The following is a 24052-nucleotide window of genomic DNA, read 5'->3' on the forward strand; positions in this document are numbered from 1 at the left end:
TCAAGTAAAAATCAGGGTGATTAATAGATCTAGTAGAATCTTGCAAACAGACAGAGTCTTGTTTCCTACTGAAAAACTTAAGTTGTTGGACAAGAGAAACCATACACTAAGGAACAACAGCAAGTCTCATCTTTGGTCAGGATAACCTAAGAGTTTATCTGACCAGTATATATGTCTCAGCCCTACAGTGATAACTCATAGTTAAAACCTTACTTTGCTTTCACAAACAAAGAGGTTGTACACAGCCATTACAATATTAGCTGTAATCCTAGTGATAATATATTTTTTAAGTTCACTATTTGCTACTGTGCTCACCACGAAGCTTTTAACTAAGGAATTACAGAAATGGCAACACCAGGTAACTGAGTTTTGAACTTTCTGGACATTGAAAGACTTGTGACTCATGACTCTGACACTGAAGAATCAGTGTGGCATACCAGGGACCTCTCAGTAGTCAATTCGAAACTCCAGAAGACAAAACTTGCTGTATTTCTAGAAAATAGTATCCTTCTGTGGGCCAGATTTTCCTGCTACTTTACACATCCTTGAATCTAGGAATTTAATGAATAATTCAGAGATGATGATAAGTTTATGAAACAATTTTCTATCTATGGTGTGTAGGGTTAAAAGCATATGATGCAGTGCTTTTTTATAGAGCAGAATTTTAGTGTTCATGCCTCTGAAGCTCTTTGCAGAAATGTACTGATAATATCCTGTGACTGAATATATTTGCTAAGTCTTTAATTTTCTTAATATCTCTGACAAGATATTTATTACAACTTTGGATTTAAAAGGCTGTGTAATATATATTTCATATACTGTATTTATATTAATCCCATGCTTCAGGGCTCCCCATGATTACTTTTGAGAGCTAGGAAGAATTTTTTTTTCTTTGATCCATGGAAGGTTTTGTTTGCTTCCATTTCTATTTTGCTCTGAAAAAATGGTCATGGTTTCTTCTAGGTTACATACTGCGTTTGCAGTCCTAAGTCTGATGCCTCATCTACTTTTTTTCCTTTCTTCACCTAAAGCTAATAGTAGTTTAAGTGTGGGAAATTTGTAGATATGTTTCTGATTTAAATAGAGAGTACAATGTGAACCTATTAGATTAATAGTTACGATGAAACTTGCATGCATTTTTCTTGGCAGTCATTTCAATCACTTCATTGTAAGCAATCCAGCTTTCCTGTATTTCCTCAGTGAAGTATATTTCCAGAGAATTCAGTCTTTCCTAGTGCATTGTCAAATGCTGATAAATTTTTATGAGCTTCAGCTAGCGGGTGACAGCCACCATGGATATCAGAAATTATAGGAGAGCACTTAATGTGTGCTACTCCTCCTTTAGAGTACATCTGCTTCAAGTGTCAAATCATGACTGGTATAATCTTAACTGCTTTTACATCTACTGTTGGAGTAATAACTAAAACTCTCCTTGAAAAACTCAAACAAGATTTTATTAGAATAGTTGATATTTCATCAAAGTTCATGCTAATATCATCCAGCGAAAGCTGGGATGTTCTGGGATGCTAGAATGCTGATGTCTTTGTTTATCCTCTCCTGATTCAGGGAACAATAGGTAAGAGGAGGTTTTAGATAACCTAAACTGTTCCTAATTCAATTTCTTGTGCTGAGACGCATTATAAAGATCACACTTGTGATGATAGGATGAGGCTTAAATTAACTTTACCACATCTTAGGCAACTGAGATTCTTAAGGCGGAGTCCACTTGCTATACTCAGCCAGGGAAGAAAAATGGGATTTCCACACCAATGATAACAATGCATATTCTAATATGCATCTACAGAAGGAGAAAGATATTCACATATTTTTAAGTTGGCCTAAGTAGAGAAAACTTGGGACAGAAAAAAAGTAGGATCTGACTACATCAACAGTTTAAACTGTTCTGTTACATTCTTAGCCATGAGCTGCTAAGTGCCCAAAATGAACTTAACTATGCTATAAAGTTTTCAATCCTGAGAACTTCAAGCGTTTTTTCAACATGGTAAAAATGAAAGCAGAGAAATGTTAACATGGCTTGCCTAAATATCACAGGATGAGAAACAAATGTCCTAACTTCCAGTCTATTGAACCATCTAATAGAGCAAGTCGTGTTCAAAGAAGCCCCTGGAATGCACTGGTAATAACTTCTGGAGCAGTAATTCCAAATTATTGGCATGAGTATGTTTTAAATACTCAGCAGAAATGAGCTTACAAAACAGAAGAACAGAGCTGTTTCAGTAAAGTCTAAACAAGAGCTATTGATCTGGAAAGAAGGAAGAGGTTTTGTTCAACACGGCAAGAAGAGTTAGAACAGGGGTGATCAAATGGAAAGATGGTGAACTGGACCATGCAGCCAAGAACAGGAAGAGGGAAGTGGTTGTAACTAGGTAGTAGTGGCAGAAGCAACTTCTGTATATAAATATGGCTAATTTCTATGGTGTAATTCATCGTACAGTTAAAAAGGCTATTGACATAGTTAAGTATTTTAACAAAGTGAGTCCTGCACAAAGTAAATATTGTGTCACATCCTCTTTTATAATCTTTGCAAATCTGAGAGCTGTTCACTTATTTTTTGACATATTTAATGTACAATGAACTTTTAAGGAAAATAAAACATTATTATATGTAAGACAGATGTACCAGATTTTATTTTACATTCCTTTGACTTATAACACTTACACTACAGTATAATCTGCAGACCCTGGCAGAACTGAGGCATTCTACCAAAGATAAGACATGACAGGTACCCCATGACAAACAGCTCACAGCACAGTGAGCCAGAAAAGAAAGGTAGAGTATGCAAGCAAATAGGCTGAGCTGAGTTAGAGAGGGAGGTAATAAAAAAAAAATAGGAAGTTAGATTTTCATAAGCATGTAAGTTATCCAGAATGTAACTCAGAAGTAGATTTCAAAAGTGGATTATAAACCATCGTTTTCAAGCACACATAAGTTTCTTGAACATCACACTCTCTTAAAAGTGAGACATTAGTTTTCATATGGATTGCCTTTTTTTTTTTTTTATCTGTGGGGCACACCCAAGGAAGTGTAAGGTGTTCTGGGGAAGCAAGGAAAGACATGAGAAAGAACGAATTCAGCTTAGTGTCCATGCATTACTTACACTGTTTACCAAAACCTGCTGCCTGCTCAGAGAATGTGTTAACTCATACCTGCAGTGTCTCAAAGACATTTCTTAATGTCATAAATTTTGTTCATGACACATAGAATCAAACAACATCAATGAATATATGACAAGTTAGACTATTGGTGATATTAAGTAGTGACATTTATTAAGGTATTTGTACCAGTATCAAACCTTCCCTGAGTCTACCTTATTTTTTTTTTCCTTGATGATGCCAAAAAGCAAGGAAATTTTTTGGCCAGATTTATATACAGCTGTATAGAAGCACTGACTCTAGAAGCATTTTACTACTGATAGAAAACTTCAAAGATTTATGGGTTTTGTTAGTGTTTTTTTGTTTGTTTGTTTGTTTGTTTTTCATTTTTTGCATTGGAGTGACATTGGTGGACAGGGGAAGGGCAATGGATATCATCCACATGGGCTTCTGCAAAGTCTTTGACAGTGTCCCTGACCATATACTTTTATCTAAATTGGAGAGGTATGGATTTGAAAGGTGGACCGTTTGATGGATTAAGAACTGGTTGGCTGACTGCACCCAAAGTATTGTGATCAACAGTTCTATGTCTGGGTGGAGACCAGTCATTAATTGTGTTCCCAGTGGTCAGTTTTGGGACCAGTGCTCTTCAACATCTTTATCAATGACACAGACAGTGTAATCAAGTGTACCCTCACAGAGTTTGCGGATGACACCAAGCTGTCCCCCTCTACTCAGCTCTTCTGAGGCCCCACCTGAAGTACTGCATCCAGGCCTGGGTCCAGAGAGCCACTAAAATGGTTAGAGGGCTGGAGCACCTCTCCTATGAGGAAAGGCTGAAGGAACTGAGCTTGTTTAGCATAGAGAGAAAAGGCTCCAAAGAGACCTTACTGCGGCCTTCCAGTACTTGAAGGGAGCATATAAACAGGAGATGGAATGACAATTTACATGGGTTGATAGTGATAGGACAAGGGGAAATTGTTTTACACTAAGATGGGAGATTTAGGTTAGATATTAGGAGGAAGTTTTTCACTCAGAGGGTGGTGATGCACTGGAACAGGTTGTCCAGATTGTGGTTGTCCCACCCCTAAAGGCATTCAAGGCAAGGCTGGATGTGGCTCTGAGCAGCCTGGTCTAGTGTTTGGCAACCCTGCCCAATGGCAGAAGGGTTGTAACTAGATGATCATTGAGGTTCTTTTCAACCCAGGCCACTCTACAATTCTATGATTGATCCCACCATTACAAATAGTCCTTTATTCAGTGATTCATTTTTTCAGGTGATGAGCTCTTCTCAAAACTTTCAGGCTCAAATAACTAAAACTAGTTACCCAGATAAATGGTTCCTGAATTCTTCACACATTATGTAAGGATTCTATGATATTCCTTACAACAAATGAGGTAAATTAAGGAGTACTCTACATGTGAAGCAACTTTAAAAATAAATTTATTAGGTCATATAGATAACAGAATGTAGTTGCTTCAGTTTGAAAATAATGCCAACAGTTTTCACCCACAGAAGCAAAAATTGTAAAAAGATGGACAAGAGAATGCTTAAATGTTTGGATAAGATGTAGAGAGATATAGGTAGGGGGAAAAGAAAGCAAGTAACTGGTAAATGATTTGTCATTTTTAAGGAAGCTCATATTTTTAATAGTTCATTTCCTCCCCTGTGTAAAATCTATAGAAGGACATTTCAAGGAAGTTGTTCAGGAGAGTGGGGTTTCATTAACATATGACAACTACCCTACAGGTATTCCTTGCTGTTAATCAAAACTCCATGCCGACTACTAAAAATCTAAAAAAAAAAAATGCATAACTATTATTAAATGATTATTTTTCCCCTCTCCACACACAAAATGCAAGTTTAAGAGATCATACCAGACTATTCATCATAAGTATGCTTTAATTTGTATCTACCCTGTGTTCTCACTTCAGTAGCTTCAGAATTTGTAACTGAATGACACTGCTTTATGCAGCCCATTGCCTAGTTGGAGATGTCAGAACCAATTACTTTCAGAGATCTAAGATTTTATTGTATAAACTATCTTTTTAGCTTTCTCAATGGACAGTACAACAGAGGTCACTTGTTAAGTATTTCATCATATCTTATCAATTGGTCATACCTTGCATTTCACCACAGATTATATCTCACTGTGCACATGAACAAGTGAGAAAGAACTCAAACTAAATGAAGTTGCCTCTGCTTGATAGTCAAGTAGCTTTTTCAAAACTTCAGTGCTTGCCTGAGGCAGAGAAAACAAGGAGACAGGAGGTGCAACATGATATTAAATGGTATTTAAGACCTACACATCTACACATAACTTCTTCAATTAGATAGACTTTGGACCTGTACCTGAGGTAGTTCACCATCAGCTTTTCATGTAGGGAATAGTAGCTCAGGTTTGAATCAGAATGGCTTATTTTAGAAGGAATATTAAAAATCATCTAGTTCCAAATCTCTTGACATGCTCAGGGCTGCTATCCACTAAATCAAGCTGCCCAGGGCCCTTTTCAAATTGGCCTTGAATGCCTCTAGAGATGGTGTATCCACAGTCTCTATGGGCAACCTGTTCCAGCACTTCACCACACTCTGACCAAAAAATTTCTTCCTAACATCTAACCTAAATCTCTATTCTTTTAGTTTAAAGCTATTCCCCTCATCCTATTACTATCAGATGATGTAAAATTCTGTTTCCCTCCTGCTTGTAAGCTCCCTTCAAGTACTGGAACACTGTAATAAATTTCCCCTGGAGCAATCACTTTCCCAAGTTGAACCTCAACCTTTCTTTGTAAGAGAAGTGCTCCAGCACTCTGATCATCTTTTTGACTCTCCTCTGGACCACATGACAGTTTCCTTCATGTACAGGTGTTTTCACATGTTTAAGTAATGACTTTAAAAGTACAGCTGACAAAGGAGAACTGATCTGGTCTTTCAATAGAAGGTGTTATTAAGGTTTTAATTTTAATGTGAAGAATACTAAAAGGATTACTAAAAAGCTGAAAGAAGTCTGTTCATGTCATAGCATCCAGTGACCCATTTACATTCCCTTCCTCTCTCTAGTTAGACTCTTGACTGTTTCAGTTACAGTGCTGGTTCCAACTGCAGTTCCTAGTCCATCTTTAGACCTTCAAGTTCACTTCAAAGGTAATATCTAATAATTTCTGTCATGGTTGACTAGTTTTTCATAGGTGAACCTATGGGTTAAATCCCATGTTTCCCTTATAAACTGGAGTCATACATTCTAACAATATTTTCAGAAGTAAATAATTCTTAATAGTGCCATACAATTATTATAGCAAGAAAAAGTTGCAATAAATTTTGTATTACTGCAAAGTCATATATTTTAATACCTTTTGAAAGCAGGATGGACAATTCAGCCTCTTAAGACTTCCTCCAGCTTATATTTTCAATAATAGCCATGGTTAGAGGTGGAAATATTAGTTTTTTACTTATCTGTAGACCTAGAAAAATAACCTTCATTAAATCTTTAAGAATTTGATTAGAATCTCATTTTAGCAAATATGTTTTCTTCCAATTGTAGTGCTACCTGTAAGTTTTTGTCTGACAGTAATATCACACTTTTAAAAGTATTTATGAAACTTCTTGTTCACACATTGTCCATGTGCTTGAATTGTTCAAGCATGTCCTTGCTTGCTTGTATGATCAAATAGCTTTTGGCTATTTGGCTTTTTTTTTTAATTATGGCTTTTTTTTTCCTTTTTTACTTCAGATGCCAGTAGAAGAAGCATTTTCTGCTAGTATCAGCTGCTTTGCATATGAACAATTCTCCTGAAATATAAAAAAGAGGTGAAAAGGGTCACAACTTTTTTCACTAGCATAGCTCAGTGGTTGTTCAGGACTAATATTTTAATGAATTCTATCACTGAGAACAATGCAAAACATCTCATCTTCTGTATTTTTTATTTGCCTTACAAACAGGTCTGAAATGAACGAAGCAGTCAAGGGTTTTATCCCCTCCTACAGAGCCTGTGCTTATTCCACTAACAAAGTATATGCAAACAATCTTACTTGTAATTTCCTCCCTCAGTTTCAAAAAGAGTTTAAACTCATCTGTGTATAGAATGACTCACAGCAGTCTTGTAAGGCAAGTGCCAGTGAGCTTGCAAGAACTTAGATAAAAACAGAAAATTAATGAGGATATATCCTGAAGGGGCAAATCATTAACTTCAGGAGAACTTTTGAAAGTCTTGATGGCACCATGTCTTTACAAGAATACACTGGATATAGATAGGCATTTGGTAAGAATTAGGGTGAACATAAAGTTTAGAGATCCAACAGTTACTCAGTCTAGTACTTTTTCTCAGTTGGCAGCACAATTCAAATTTCCACAACTGCTTGTTTTCTTATTGTAATTCTTCATGTAATCTTCCTCTACCAAAAACTTATATGCAGTTCAGAAAAAGCAGTCCACCTGCTCATTGTCACAGATGATAGAGAATACAGTTACTCTCTTCTGCTCTCTTCTGAAGAGTCAAATCCAACATTTCAGAAACATTTACGGAATGATCTGTCTCATCCTATATGACTCTTCATATTCACAACACTTCTCTTATTACCCTGGAGGAAATAAACTATCAGTGTCAAGAGAGAAATGCATTTCATGAAGACAGGGAACTAGTACATGAAGCTGAGTTTCATGTCTGGAAGACATCGATAAAACTGCATTTTTTTCATTGCAAACAGCAAAACTTAATTTTTAAGCAAAACTTTTTACTTACCTTTCTCACTATATACACAAGGTCCATGTCCCATTGACTTTGTAAACAACAACGAATAAGCTGAGGAGAAAGCATATTTTAGACATGCTTCTTAGGCTTGGAAGTTATTCAGATGCTCCCTAAGAGCCTCAGCATATGAGGATGAAAATTTAGTAACACCAAATACTCTCAGTCTTCTAATTGTCCTCAAGAGATTTTTCTTACAGTTTTAGTTGTATCATGTTTTCAGTTACATGATTTGTCTGTTTTGGGAGAATAAGGGAGTTGCTTTTTTTGAAGTGTTAGATGACCACATAGTGTATGATGAAAGCAGTAGTTTGTTAATTTAAAATGAGTCCTAAAGACTTTAATATTCCTTGCACTACAGCAACACAGAAAGTCATTCCTATTTAATTAGTTAGGCCAAAGTATTTGCAAAACAATTAAGAATGTAATTTAATTTTGGTGTTTGGTAAACATCCAGGGATTCATTCACTCTGAACTTATGACCTGCATGTTGAGTTTACTTTGCAAAGTATCATTAAAGCAGTCAGTTAGAACTTACAATTAAAATGCATGCCATGGCAAGCTTAATAAGTATATATTACAAATTAGAAATATGCATTAGAAATTTATTTTTAAAAACAACTTGACAGCTTAAAAATGAACTGTATGGTCAAATCAAATGGTATCAGCAAGGAGTTTATTTTGAAATGTCTCCTGGAATCCTGAGGGATTCAGATTTTTAAGATATTTCCCATGTTGCCATCTCATTCCTGTGTAAAGACTAATTTCAGTGTAGTGTATTGGTTCTAGGAGTGCATTGCTCCTATACAGTCAGCTCCTACTCATCATGCCCAACATTAATGTGTTCTACAGGCAGTCTGTTTTAGTGAAGGGAGAAAAAGAAAATTCACACAATAATTCTCAATTGACAATTCAGCCTAGACACAGGCACAATAGCAGCTCTCTAGTCATGTCAGAACTGTTATCTGTCATGACTACATTACTACACATGCAAAAGTTATATAAAAGAATATTCTTAAGACTCCATGTTTATTCATTCATGAGTTAGGAAATGCCAGAATTAAGGCTGCTTGTGCATCATTTATTCTACTCTCATGTGTCTTTACTTACATGTTCAAATTCTTTCCTCCCCATGTGACTTCAGTCTCTAAATGGGTAATTATTCAAACTTCAGTTTCATCTTCCTCACTGGCTATGTGAAGATATTTAATGCACATCAAAACCAGCAATGATTATAAAATCATTCATCCCTTCCAACCCCTTATCATGTTATTCACATAATATCTGAATGCTTCTCAAGACCGATCTTTACAGTGTCCATAAAGGCAGCATGTATTAAGAGTCTATCTTACAATCAAGGAAAAGAGAAAGTAAAGCAAAAACTGTCAAAAGCTAGTAGCAGATTATCAAGGTTAAACTGATCTTAATACTAACATTCATGTAATGGCTGTATACAACCTCAGCACTAGTGTGAACACAGAGGATCTGGAGCGGCTAAGCAAACAGTTGCAAGCTTTTTTACAAAATGACTGAAACTATTATTTTCCCAATTTACGAATAGATAAAACATTTTTTCTGTTTCTCTCATAATAATCCTTTCTGAAACACACAATGAAAGCAGCTCTCTGAATGATTAATTTTGATAAAACCTATATAAAAGCGTGATTTCATAAAGTCAAGTCTTGAAAGGGTATACCTGTGAGTCTCCAACACGGGCACAAAGACAGAGGTCAGGTCTGACATGATATTTAAGAGCCCACCTCCAGTGGCAATCGTGCCTCTAACTCTACTTGAGGGCCACATTCCCTGTGGTCATGCAAACTATGATGCTTTGCTGCGTCTCATTTCTTCTTGCAGATGTTGGCATGTTCCTATCCTGCCCATGCTTGGATCTCCACAGTTCAAGTCCCGAGTTTTCCCTAAGTGGAAACTGCCAAATATATAACATGTATCAAATTCAGGCTTGTTTTCTGTGATAGAGCCAGGCATACACAAGGGACAGATCTGAAACCACCAAACCCATTTTACATATGACCTGAGACAGAAACCAGTTCTCCAGAGGCAGAGGGCTAGTAAATTAACCTGCTGTGTCACCTAACCCTTCACTATTGATTAGTAATTATTCTTTTCAAATGAAACAAGGACATAGGACATAAGGTCATCTACAGTATATCCTGTGAAAAGCCAATGTTTCCCTACATCCTTCCATCAATCACTGTTGAACACTGACTTGAAAGAAGTTCTCATTGAAATACAATTAAAAAAGTAATTTCGTTCAGCCTTCATAAACAAGGAAGAACTCATGGATGTGAGCTAGCTCTGAGGCAGGCATAACAGACACAACTGTGGTCAATATCTCTTCATTCTGATGAGGCAGTTGGACAATTTGATAAAGGCACTGATCAATGATTAAATAAAACAACCAGGGACCAGTGGATATCAATGATACTAGTTTTCAGCTTGAAATTCTTCCATACTGGCTCCCTTTGTCCGTAATAACCTTCCTTCTCCCTTGGATATCTCAATATTTCTCTACCCATTTTATCTTTTTCTACATCTGATTAGTCATTAATTCACTTGCTGCTCATACAAATTCATTCAGTACCTAAAAAAAATCCTCTCTGCCTTCTTCTGAACTATAAATGAAATGGTAAAAGAATCATTGAGAAAATAATTACATCTATGTCCTTTAAGAACGATGCAATTACAATATTTGAGTGAATCAGTGAACTTATATCTTGTTCCCTGTGATAACTAATGATATATTTACCAGAATATTGACCAATATTATATAATGAACAAACAACAGACAGAGTCATGTTCTCAGGTCTGAATTTCCAGAAATTCATATTGAATCTAATTCTAAATCATTGTTCCATGTCTTGAAAATGGGACATTCAACAGACTATTTTTAATCCTAGATCCTAGTTCACAGATTCATTTTCAGATACTAGAAATTTATTCTCATTCCATCTTTCATAAAATCAAGTTCTTGTGCAGTAACATAAAGGAAACCCAGGTATAAATTCTGACCATATAGAAATATATAAGCATTTAGGACAATCTTTCTGCAACACAGATGATTGGTGGTTTTCATTATGTATTAGTATCATCACTTTACTTCAACAAAACAATAGGAGTTAGTTGTAAGTCATCACATACTTTTCCCAACATATTAAAGGGTACTGCTACAGTGTACACTAAGATCTATGATTAGTTTACAGTGTACACTAAGATCTATGATTAGTTTCTTCTTTGACTTCAAAGTACACAATAATCTCACACTTAAATTACATGAATATGAAGCATGGGAAAAACAGTATACAGTGTTCTCTATCCATTAATGCCATACGTCTGTGGTAGCAAATGTTGCACACATAGTCAAATGTGTTTTTGAATTATATCCTGCTAACCAATATATTTATAAAGCAGCAGCAAATTTTTACTATTTTTACTATTTAATGGCATTTTTATTATATAATTATTATTATATGATATATAATTTAATTACATTTTATTATAATGTAATCTATTTTATTATATTAATTATTAATAATATTTTATTATATAAAATGGCATTTTATTAATATATAATATTATATATTAAGTCCATTCTATTTGAATTCACATCTGACATGTAAAAAACATTTTGCTTAAAGCCACAATATCAACATATTTTAGAGTTATAGTTATTTTACCACTCATTTTGGTGGTATTTCTGTTGATTTTTGTGTGGGGTTTTTTTGGTGTTTTTTTTGTTGTTGTTTTTGTTGGGGTTTTTTACTCTTTGGTACAGTAGAAATCTCAAAACAGGTATTGACCTTATAAAACATATGTTACATCAAATTCTCAGATCCAACTTGATCTGCTGCTAGCAAAACATTTACCTAAAAGGTAAGCCAAGATCTGACCTTGAAGGAAGGAATAGCCTGAAGTGTAGCCAGGCTCTTACCTTATGGGGAAGAAGAGACAAGTGTATTGCTCCCTAGGGTGAAAGGAGAAAGCAAATCCATCTAGGAAAGCAGTCTGCTTGGCTCAAATAAAAACAACACTGTTTTTTTCTTTCAACATGTTACTTATTCGGCTTTATATCATTATTACATATTCTTCTTTCTAATCACAAGTATTATGGTTATTTTCCTTATTACTGAGTTGTAGTGTAGTATAGGTTAGAAAAAAAAATATCCCACATTTCTTTGGATATCTCTGTATTATATTCCTTTGCTTCTTCTGTTTAAAAGAAAAACCTGTAAAACATGTGGTATCTCTTCTCTACAAACATGGCTCATCCTCCTAATTAAGTGATTCAACTACATACTGTTTTCTTTTCTATATTCTTTCAGCAACTCCAACTTCTTTGTTGCTCCCAGTACAAGGTATTTCATTTCTTCACTACTGTGCTTGGCTCTGAACTCTTCTCCCAAGCTTCTCCTCAAGTTTGGACAGAGACTTCACAAACACCCAAAAGCTCATTCCAATTTCTTTTTCCTACAAAAGTATTTTAGGAGTTAATTTGCTGCTATGCTTAAGTAATTATTAACAGCAAAATAAACTCTTTCCTTTCTTTTTCTTCTTTTACTTCATCATTCTGGATAAGCCCATTATACTTGTTTGTATTTATATATTCTGTGCTACGTAGTGCACCTGGCTGAGACTTATGGCTCCTGTGGTACACATCAACACACAAAAAAAGTAATGGTGCTGGCAGCTTTTCCATTCAATCACTGAGGGTGATTCAAATGTATGAAAAAGAGTACCTTTATTTTCTCTCTCCACAATTGGCTGTTAATGTCTCATATCTTTCATAATCTGACCAAGATGACTTAAGATTAAGCTATCCTTCCCTCATAATCCTTCTGTTTTCAGTATTTAATAGCTTTCTACTTTCTTTCAATAATATTTTTTGAGCAACATAAACTTTTTCATATAATTTCTTATGGAAAGTATTTAGATCAAGAGTTTTGATGTCTCAAAGCTAGACATTCAAATGCTTTGTGTGTGACCTCCTACCTCTGGCATTTGTTCAACACATGTTGGAAAGATACTTTCAGTTTCTCTGCTCATTGAACTTGGAGCAATCCTATAAGTTCCCTCAGTCCATAGTGTTTGCGGAATTTTGTCATTACCATTAACAGCCACCTCAAAGATACAGTGTTCATTCATGCTTACCCTGTTAAAGTGCAAAGGTTTCTGTTTTTCTTGGAAATAATATTTGTTTTGAGCCACATATTTCCTTTTTTTTTTTTAAGCACTATCATATCAGGGATAGATATAAGAAGAGATTGAGAATTTCTTCAAATAATCTTCTTAACATTTTAAATATTCATCCTAACATTTTTACATTACTTGAAAACTTATGTTTGATATTTATATTTCATCATAATGATAAGTAACCTTTGAGAATAAACACATGACACAATATGAAAAGAAACTGATGATGAGATGTGGGAAATCTCAGGCAGAAAATCTCTTAGCTGCAGATGAAACCAGATTTCTGTTCTTTGTTGCTCTAAAAGAATGACCAAAAAACTTGAATTTGATTGTGTCTCCCTATGATTACTAATTAATAAATATAACAATCACCAATCATGAGCAATTAATTTAGAGTTTAAGCAGAAAGTGAATATGAAGAACAAATTTAAATTAGACAGTTCCTCCAAAGTGAGACCAAGATATTAGCACAGCTTTGTGAAGACCTTTTTACATCTTCACATGCTTCATACTTTCTTTGAGCAAACAGATGTTCTAGAGCTGTAAATCCAGTACATTTCATGAATGCTGACATCCTCTGGAAAAAGTAAATATTTTGCTAGAGTTTTTTGCTAACAGAGAATTTTATTTTTTAAAAAAGAATTTTGCAGACAGCAAATTTACTAAATCTAGTAGTTTCCTGTGGTACCACATTTCTAAATGTTTTAAAGTTAAAACCAGCATTATTAACATAAAAAATGCTAGTTGCCTGAGTATGCAAATGATATTTTATCAGAATTATTTTTCAAAACATATACCAGAACTGTAATGGCTCCAACACTATGGATTGACAACATACAAGAGACTACAATTATGCCAGAACAGCCTTTTCACTCAGGGAAAAGTAGATACTTTTGAATCTACAAGTTGAGTGAACAGGCTGTCATTCCTATCTTCATGCATTTCAATGGCAGGCTTTTTTCCCTCTGGCAATGGTTGTTTCAACGTATCAGCCACCAGGAAAGGACACTGTTCTGGAAGGTTTATCACAAAAGCACTAATACGCAACCATAAAGAAGATTTCAAGTGGTATTCAGAATGTGATATTAAGCCACAAAAGCAACAGATTTTAACAACAAGTTAATTTTGATTGACATGCATCCCCTAACATATGCAAGATACTGCTTGCTGCACATGCAGGAAGTTATTAAAACCATTTAACAGTATATTTTGCACGATGACAGCCAGATCATGGAGCACAGTCAATTAAAACAAGGGATAGATAAATTCAAAAATGATGGAAGCTAATTCAGTTTAGAGATATAATTAGAAGTTCAAGCAATTATCTATACCTTTGTGGTTCACTTATCGAACTGTCACAGTAACGAGCTGAAGGGTTCCTTGAAGAACTACATTTCTACCTGGCTCCCTACACTGAGTCCTCCCAACTCAAATGCAGGCAGAGAGGTGATTTTCTGGATATAAATGGTAGTTGTTGTTTGCCCTGCAAAGGTCACTGGGAGCTGCAGGTGGTACTTTGTGAAAGAATTGAGTCTGTAGGAGTTTGACTTGGGAAAAATCTGTTCGTAGATATAGCATTTGGCCTTGCTGAAAACAGCTCGTATTTGGTATAGAGGTGCATACGTTTCTTTCAAACATAATGGATACAGAGAATCCTGGTGTTTGGAGTATAAGATTTGGAAATCTCTTCAATATCAAAATGAGAATCTCTTCAAGAATTTCCAAAAGATAAGGTGGAGGGAGAGAAGGAAGGAGAGAGTGAGGGAAGTAAAGTGAAAGCAATGTGTTTCTGGTACTCTTCTTGCTTTGCACTAGAAATGCCTCATTAAAATAGTTTTAAAATTATGTTGTAAGGAAAGTAGATTTGGGGTTAATTTAGGCAAAGTCAACAAATCCAAAAGTGGAATTCTGCAGGTTATCATTTACAACAGTCAGGTGGGATCTGGCTTCATGAGCATTTTATGCTGTAAGACACAGAGTTGTTTATCCAGAAGTTATTCTTTGACTGGAAGCCATGCAGCCACATTAACACAGCAACAGAGTTCAGCTAATGCACTGATCTAACAGTGTCTCAGGCATATTAGAGCCCAAGATGAGTTAGCACAGCTCTATTTTCTTCTGCCCATGTAGATTCACTAACCAAGTCATGAAATAGAATTATTTTCCGCGTTTTGTTGACATAACGTTCTATAGTGTTGATAAACAATCATCTCCTCTCATCATCCCTGTCTTTCATGTCTCTACTTTCTTGATTCTTTTTTATTTTTTTTTAATTTTGTATTTAAGCGGTACTTTTTCAGCATATCTTTTATTATGTATGTACATTACTTAACACAGTAAGGCACCAATGTTCATTTAGGCACACCATGAAGAGAAAAAGTACTTCTGGTACAGATTATGAGAATATACTCTGAGTCATTTCCTGGCACATTCCATCCAATGTATGGAACACCTTTCCACTTAGCATCATATAAGTATCATCTCCACTTTTTGCTGGAACGAGATACAGAGCAGTTACAGAACCTCCCTCAAGGTCATTTGTGAAGTTTGCCAACGTAAGAATTCAGCATACAATTGCCAATTTTTACTTTAGCTATATAATGATAATTTCCCTGAGACACAATATCTCTTTATGCGTATGTCCTTAGTAATAAAAAGTAGGAAAAAGAAATACTTCAGATGTATATGATGCAGTCTATAAGCAGAATTCTCTCTAAGCAATATGTCTTTCAAATTTTTGCATGAGGCATCAACATATTTTTAAGGACTTTATCATTGTTACTGACATATAATCATTCCTTGCAGGTGGAAAACATTGCGCTGAGAGATAATTGGGATAGTTATTGGATATGACTCCTCACTGTTTTTAAGGCAGTGTTAAGGCACGATTGCATTCTGCTCAAAGAAAAGAATGAATATTCTTTGAATTTATGTCAGATTGAGTGATTTATAGTACTTTAAGTACTACATTAAATGATACAAGCTAACGTTATCTGATGGGAAGCAAGGCAAAGTTAAAATATGGACCTTTTCCCGCTTGAGAGAGCAAAAGACTTTCTGGCTGTTTGGGACACACTTGCTATTGGTTTATCTGTGTAGGGTAATTTGAACTCAACTTGTAGGGAGATAAATGTTGTCTCTGGGTATAGTACACTTCCTAAGAACAGAAATTTAGAAAACTTCTGGTTATGAATCAGGTGGGTGAATGAGATGGATGGCCTGGTAATGGAGGACACTGAAAGTGTAGAGCTACTGAATGATTTCTTTGCTTCAATCTTCACTGTTATGTGTGCCCCCTGAGGAATACCGAGCCCTGGATATTAGAGAGAGAAACTGTGAAAGGAAAACTCCTTGGTTGAGGTGGATCTGGTCAGAGATTGTCAAGGTAAATTCAACACACACAAGTCCTCTGCCATGATGAGGCCACATCTAGTGTACTGAGTCACATTCTAGGATCTCCAGTTCAAGACAGAGAACTTCTTGAGACAGACCAGCAGAGGATCACAAAAATTGTTAGGAGCCTGGAGTGTCCCCTTATGGGGAAAGTCTGGGAGACCTGGGGCTGTTCAGCCTGGAGAAGAAAAGACTAAGGGGAAAACATATCAATGCTTATAAATATCTAAAGGACAAGAGTCAAGTGGATGGAGTCAGGATTATTTCAGTGATGCCCAGTGACAGAACAAGAGGCAATGGGCACAAACCAGAACAAATGAAGTTCCATATGAACGTGAGGAAAGACTTATTTACTTTGGGGGTGACAGAGCCCTGGAACAAGCTACCCAGATAGACTGAGGATTCTCCTCTGGAGATATTCAAAGCCTACCTGAATGCTTTCCTATGGCATATATTCTGTGGAACCTGCTTTTGCAGTGAGGTTGGACTAGGTGATCTCTAACAGTTCCTTCAGTTCTGTGGTTCGGTAATTCTGTGGTCTTCTTAATGAACAAATTCTGGAAATTGTATATGAGCCCCTTCCTTGAACATTTGTGGTCAATGAATTATTCTCGTGAACACTGTTTGTGTCAGGCAGTTTAAAAGTCTAAGTAAAGCCTGATTTCTCAAACTAAAATTTGAGCTTGAGAATATGTGCGAGAAAAGGGGGGGGCGAGGCAAAGGGGAAACATTTCTTTATCCAACAATATCTTTGAGAGGGAAATCTCTTCCCAGGTAACTGGAGATGTAAAAATCCTCTATTCAGAGCAGACAAATCAATAGCTTTATATGGATAAATATATTTTGAGGTAACACTAACTTTGCTATTCCTTGTTCTCCAGAGCAACATTCCACCTATATTGTCCCAAAAAGACATTCAGTCTCTGTAAAATGTTTTTTAATTATTAGCCTTTTTTATTTTATTTTTTGTAAATTACTTATGCATATACTGTTTTGTAGACATTCAAAGGCAAAACACACACTGCTTGCATAGATTTTGAGATGAATCATGAGGTCTGTCTAATTCAAAAGTGGCATGATCCAAACCTCACTGAAGTCAATGGACATCTCTGCATTAACTTCAGAGGATTTGGGTTCAAGCCTGATGTCATTCCTGCTGTTGGGAATTGTTTAATTTTAGTAAAACAAAGCTATTTAATTTCCTTTGTGTAAAAGAAGTTTTGCAAGACCAAATATCAATTGTGTCCACTTTTGTATCAAACTTTCTTCACTCTATACTTTGTCAATAGTATGGTTAAGCTGTAGCCCATTTTTAGGATATTATTCAATGAAAATGAATACCAGAAATTAATAACCTCAAAATATAAACCTTACAGCAAAGAATTCTCCCAGAAACTAAAAAATAAATGAAGAAACTAGATGTAATGTTATTGCCTGGTGAGGAGTTCAGATATCGTTGTTGTTGCTTTCATGGGATATAGTGTCACTGTGTGCAATACTATAGGCATTTCCAGTCATTGTTTCATATTAGGAATTCCCATTGAAGACAATAGCACTATTGCATGAAACTCTACAGCAGGATATGGCTACTAGAGTAGTGAATTCTATCCTAATGTGACAAGTCAGCTGATAGCTGCCCATTAATCCAGATGATGACACCACTGAGTTTCCTTTGAAAAAAAAAATAGAAAAATACAAAAGATATAGAAGCAGGTCCCCTTCCACAGCCAGAGAAACATAAGTAGTATTTGCAGTCCTCTTACTCTTTCAGTAATCTTCTCCCAGCTGCAGCTCTGAGACCTGAAGAAGGAAAAGCTAGCTACACAAGTACAAGTGAAGAAGCTTGCCTGATGACAAAATTCCATTTTCTTCAAATTAAACCAAGGCTAGCTGAAAAGAAGTCTTGAAATAGGTCTAGAAACACAGCAGTACATGCTGTGTTTGGCAGGTTTCTGGCAAACCAAACAACAGGCTTTTGGAATACATAACAATTATAGGGGTTTTTTACTTCTTTTTTACAAATTCTAGTTAGTATTTTAATTGCTGAATCATGATCTCCAAAAATATGTTTTAATGGCAGCAGGTACTGCGTCTTCTAAAGTGATTTGTCACCTGTCTTACTGAAAATAAAGCAGAGCCCACCTTTGTATTCTGGGTTCTTAGTTCATTTCAACCATTAACAATGAGGTGAGGGGCAGCAAGCAAGAAATAAATTCATGAGAAGCATTTTGTTGCGGAGGAAAATCCATCAGCTGCACCAGAAATGAGTGCTGCTGTAAATACTCTGGAGTGTCACAGTCACAGCTTGGATATGGATACATGGCTGCCTTCCTCAGTGGCCTTCAAAACCAAATGTGACTAGGCATGTTGCTTTTAAGACACCATAGCTGCACAGATATTATTTTCCCAAATATTCAACCCAATTTTTCGTTATTAGACAGTGTCTGAGGTAATTTTTAAAAGGAAATTCTGATGGAAACATTTTCATCATTTTTGTGAGATATAGAAGCATGAAGGATCTATTTACATTGTTTTTGTTTTAAAATGGTCGCACAGCTCTTGAAAAAAAAAAGGTATGTTTCTGAGATGTGAAGTTTAGCATCGGTCTCATGTGCTTAGTTACAGGGTAAAAAAAATAGATTGAATGATAATGAACAAGAGAAAAATAATTACTGTGCATGCTTTGTAGACAAGTAGCCTGAGGAAGAGTATGATATTATCCCATGATGGGAAAGAATGCCTCTTAGTCTCTGAAAATTGGATAGAATATTACACTGGTTCTCAGCATATCTGTGTTTTGTCCCTGCCTCTGCCACTGGTCTTATGAGTGACAGTGACAAAACATTTTTCTCTACTTTATCTTGGCTTCCACAGCTTTAAAGTCAGGAAAACGTGTATTTTCTTCTTTATTTATTTGAATTTAACATATCTCAGAACCCTCAAATAACCCCCAATTAAAGACTCAGAACATAGTACATGAATAACCTGGGATAATGTGGAATTGAAATAAAAATGATAAGTCCACCACATTTTTAAATAAAAGTTCTTCATTGTTCTGTCTGGCACAAAAATATTATGTATAACAGGACAGAGAAATCACACAGTATTTAGGCAATTTTTCACAAAACTGCTAATAATTAGGGTACCTCATATTTATCAACTTCAGTGTAGAAGTCTTGTTTTTCATGTTTTCTCCAGTGAAAACACCTAACTCCAACTTGGGAAACACACATGCTTGGAAACCGATGACACTATTTTCTAAAAATCCAGTGTTACGTAAAATAATAATTACTACTGTTATTATACCCTTTAATTGATATTTTAGGAGATTAAATGCTACTATATTTTGGACTGCATCAATATGTTTGTGAATGTGCATGTGCGTATGTGTACTTTAATAAACTTTTGGCTCTGGAAAGTATCTAGAAGAACTTAAAAAAAGAACAAGATCTGATCTCTCAACTATTTTAACTGTCAGTATCTCATTAAGTTCAGGGATTAAATTTATTCTAAGTGTATGGCAAAAGAGAAGACAAAAATGTTGACTTCTTGAGCCCAAGATAACAAGGGAATTGTCTTTTTCAAGAAACATGGCTGTGTGAAACTTGCAAAGTTTATGGAATCTCTCTGGTTTGTATTGCTTTACAAGATATGACAAAAGTGTATTGCTTCCAGAACTGTAACTTCTTAATGTATTTCCCAGAATTCTTAAAATATTGTATGCAGGCAGCAGTAGTCTAAGGGTCACCTGTAACCTGCTGGAATAGCTTTGTATATACATGGATTGAAGTCAGTATTCACATATATAGATGTATTAGTTTATTTATATTTTCATGGACTTTTAAAACAAACACAAAATTGTTGAGGTATTAAGAATGTTTTAGAGAACAGGAGGAGTATGCTTTAAAAATTTTAAGAGCTGAACAAAGCTTTCTGCTTTGTTGTTTATTAGAAACCAGTAGAAAGTACACCAGCCTTTCCTTGTCTCTTCACTGTAGACCTCACAGGTAACATTTCAAGGAGGTCTGAAATTCTAAAAACCCTAACCTGATCCAGAAGGCTCTTTTCAAGAAAATTCTTCTGATCACTAGTGTTGCTTCATATGCTATTTCCACGGAAATAAAGCATAGCTATTTTAAATTGCTACTCCCCAGTTCTGACCATGTGAAACCAATTGACTGTCAACTATGCCTAATTATTTATTTTTTTCTAATCTCTGAGTTACAGAAAACCTATCATGGCTGCCACCCAGACTTTTCAATAATGTTAAAACAAAACAAAACAAAAGAGTCCTCAAATATTGACTCAGTAATCTATCTCCCTCCCTCAAGTAAAACTTGCCTGCCATAAAATTCCAATCAGTTGCACACACACAATTATGAAAATATGGGCCTCAAAACTCCTTCAAAAACCTGATTACACTGATTATAGATCAATATGTAATTTCTCCTTCCTTTCTATTTTTAAATCATGTTTATGACAAATGCTGAAATGATAATGAGTGGTTTAGACTTCTCTCTCTTTTTGCATGGAAGGGATGTGGAGGGTTTCATGTTTTTAATAGCTATATATTCTTTATTGCTGTTTTAAAATACTAATAAAATTGATGAAAAGGCATGAAAAATCATCACTGATTGCATAGGAATTCACTTAAAATATGATCTTTTCTTTGCTCAGTTATCATCTGTGGTGGTGTTTCCTTACAGAAATAGCAAAGGGCCAAAAGTTCTTAATAAGAAACACATGCTTTTCTTTACTCCGCCACCACACTTGGATGTATTCCCTAGTGAAAAGCTACATCAGGTTAACCACTGCAAGGCAGTGTTATGGTAGAGCAGATCTGTTTTTAAAAATGCATTCCCAGAAGACTCAATTTAATACACTGTTACTGAGAATACTTCTGTGAGTGTCTTTTCTCTTTGATAGTCTTGCTCTTGGTATATGGAATCAATTTCTGCTGGTGAAGGGTAGGAACAGAAAATACTATTTTGAGAGAATAGAGAATCAAAGTCACAAATTACTCTAGAAATTAAAGAGATGAAGCACACATAGCTGCATTCGCATGTTTTTTTCTGTTTCTGGACATGTAAAGTATTTCTTCCCAATTAGTAAAAAAGAAGATGAATGGCTTTCCTTGAAGTCTATAAGCAACAGTGTATGTAAGCTGGCACAAACCTTGTTACTGCTGACCTGCAGTAACACTGAGAAGCTATTAACCGTGTTTCTGGCTAGTTACAGAATAAAATGCATCTTCTAGTTATAAATGCAAAATGTGCTTTTAAGTTGATGTTTTTTTAAAGATTATATTAATTAAATATCCCTACACATAAACTGTGGAGTCAGTGGTATACCTAGACAGAAAAAAATGTAAGCAAGATCTCCCCATTCACACATTGTGTGTTGGTCTCCACCAGTAACAACTGATTCCCTCACTTGTTCAGGAGTGGTGACATAGCCTTGTATGTTAGCTATGGGGAAGGAAATAATCTTAATTCAGAGACAGAAAGACAGGCCTAAAATAAGTATCTGAACTTGCTGTGATAGAAAAAAATATATATTAGGAGCTAAATGAAACATATATTTAAAAAAAATAATAATAACAACCTACTATTGGTGAAATAGCATTGTCAGATCAGCTGATTTTCTGGTAAAGTTGCTTTCCAGAAACATGAACATAATACCTGACAGTACATTCACCCATTGTTCACATGTGAGTGGATTCAAAAGCACATCAGGAAGAGAGTTTTGTTCATGAAGGTGGTAGGTACAGTGTTGGTTACTGGCTTAGGAAGATGTTCGTTTTCTTTGTAATTTCTTTCTCAGACTGTGAGAGGTTAAAGTGGTAAAGCAGTTTTCCTTCACTCCATATTATAGCTCCTTCCTACAAGCAATAAAATGAAGGAATTACTTGTAAGGGCAGAAATGTCATTATTTTTGCACTCATCCTGACCCCAGGATCTAAAAATACAAAATGCAGGAATTTGTAGAGCAGGTGACATTTTAAAAAAGGGCCGAGGGAAGTCTAATAGTGTAAAGGCTAAATGTACTTAGGAGGTGGAGGGACAGAAATAGAGAGATATCTCTGCTTCTGACCTAGACCTAACAAGATTGGCCATATAATTCATTTCAATGACTTCTTATCCATGCAGTTTACCTCTGGGTTTAGACAGAAACATTTCTCTTTAGCATAATGGATCACAGAGTCAAGTTGGTTACCTTCTGCCTCAGAATGGGGTTAATTTTAGCCTGCTCTTCATGTTGAACACACAAGGAATATATATTACTCATCAATCTTTGCCAAAAGCATAGGAACCATTCTTGAAAATCAAAAGCTATCTGCTATATAACAAGATTCAAGTGCCTCACACATTAATTGAGCTGAACTTCTTTCTTGGTCTCTAAAGCTACACAATAAGGTATACAAAACTTCTAAACCACTGGTATTACAGTTGTTCAGTCTTTTTGTTCCCTTTTTTATTCTTTTTTACCCTTCTTTTTTTTTTCCTATCAATTCCATTATTCACCTGGTCAAAATCAAGTGCTTAATTCTTCTTCCAAAGGGTTTCTACAATATTTCCAGTGTATTAGATAATATTCATTCTCTAATCTTCCAGGGAAGATTTAGATTAGACCTGAGGAAACATTTTTTCTCTGAAAGAGTGGTCAGGCACTGGAATGGCCTGCCTAGGGAGGTGGTTGAGGCACCATCCCTAGCGCTGTTCAAGAAGCGTTTAGATGAGGTGCTAAGTGATTTGATTTAGTAGCTTATTAGGTAGGGATGGTGATAGGAGGATGGTTGGACTAGATGATCTTGTAGGTCCTTTCCAACCTAATGTATCTATTAATCTATTTTTTTAGACTCTCATCTGTGAGCATGCTACAGCCTAGAGAATCAGACTTTTGAGCAGATGTGAATGAGGAATTAAACAGTAAGAAAAAGTTACTTTTCTTCTTCCAAGGTGCCACCCACTGAAGACAGTTAGGGTTAAATACTGAATCACATAAATAAAATTACAAAGAACCTACAAGAAATCCACAAAGAATGCCCATGTGTTTTCAGCATAATTAAGAAATTTATCAGTATTTCTTCATCTATTTTTTTTAATCAACAAATACCTGCTAATACAGTCCTGCCCCTCCACTCAAATTTCCAGCTCCCCCATGAGGTCATTCTGCCGAGAAGTGTGTAAGAAAAATAATAAAAAAGGTAGTCTTAATAAGGGAATTCTAGAATCTTCAGGTCTCAAAGGACCTAGGAAATTTTTTTACATCATTTTTTCAGAGCAGATGTGACCTAAGGCTTAAAACCCCACTCCACTGTAGACAATAAGAAAAAACACACCAACTTCACCATGGTCAGTCTTGCACTCAGTGAGCCTCTAACACACTTTGCTGATGTAAAACAGAGCTGAGCCCAAACAACACAAATGTTCAGCAAGGTGGCATTATTTCTTAATAGTCATCTTTCTATCAGCAACAGTAACAGCCTGTGTAGCAGCTGGAAAAAAAAAAAAAAAAGAGTATCTTGCAGTTATCTCTAAATTTGATCCTACAATTCAGATAACAAGTTCTTCTGCTTTCCTAAAGCA

This window comes from Cyrtonyx montezumae, unplaced genomic scaffold (genome assembly GCF_038088225.1).
Source record: "Cyrtonyx montezumae isolate F1298 unplaced genomic scaffold, pur_monq_1.0 scaffold_0, whole genome shotgun sequence".
In the NCBI taxonomy this organism is placed as follows: Eukaryota; Metazoa; Chordata; class Aves; order Galliformes; family Odontophoridae; genus Cyrtonyx; species Cyrtonyx montezumae.